The sequence below is a fragment of the Papio anubis genome, chromosome 4 (assembly GCF_008728515.1).
Source record: "Papio anubis isolate 15944 chromosome 4, Panubis1.0, whole genome shotgun sequence".
Classification (NCBI taxonomy): domain Eukaryota; kingdom Metazoa; phylum Chordata; class Mammalia; order Primates; family Cercopithecidae; genus Papio; species Papio anubis.
Window position 1 is genome coordinate 159,336,156 of NC_044979.1, and position 793 is coordinate 159,336,948.

Sequence of the window (793 nt, forward strand, 5' to 3'; positions counted from 1 at the left end):
GGCCACTGCACTCCAGCCTGGGTGACAGAGCGAGACTCCGTCCCAAAAAAAAAAAAAAAAAGATTTAGTAAACATGAACAATATTTATTTAACATCAGTGATCAAATAAGAAAAAAGATGAGTTACTTGTTTGGGAATTTCAGACTGTTGTTAATATTTAAACTTGCATTTGCATTTTTTGGTTTTTGCTTTAATAGCATAAATTCAAAATTTTCCTTTTTTAACATTACCAATTACTGTGCAGGAAATATAAATAACAAAAAGGATAAATTATTCAAGATAAGGTATCAGGTTTCTGCTTTCTATGTTTTCCTTTGTGTGTGTGTGTGTGTGTGTGTGCGCGCGCCTCCAGTTTCCTTGTTTGTCACTGTTTTCCACACGCTGCTTATCTCAAAAGAAACAAGCCACTAGTTTATCAAATTGCTTTCTACCTTCCTCGACTGTATCTGCATATATTTCATATTGCACGAGGCCAGCATGCTAGGAATAGAAAATGAAAAAACATCAAGATGTTATGCTTTCTCAGCGGGTATCTGATTGGTGGAATGTTTATTTAGATGTATATATGTTTGTTCCTACTCATTAACCAAGGTGATTGCAATAAGAACCTGTAGTCATTTCAAGGTGATAAATGACACTGTCATCCAAAAAGCATGTCTTATTTTTTTGTCTTTTTTTTTTTTAGTTTAATGCATATTACTAGGCCACATTGATTATGTAGCTTAGCATGGTATATTTATATTGCTTTTCCTTAAAATTGATACACTGCTCATGGTGATGACAAATAGATCCT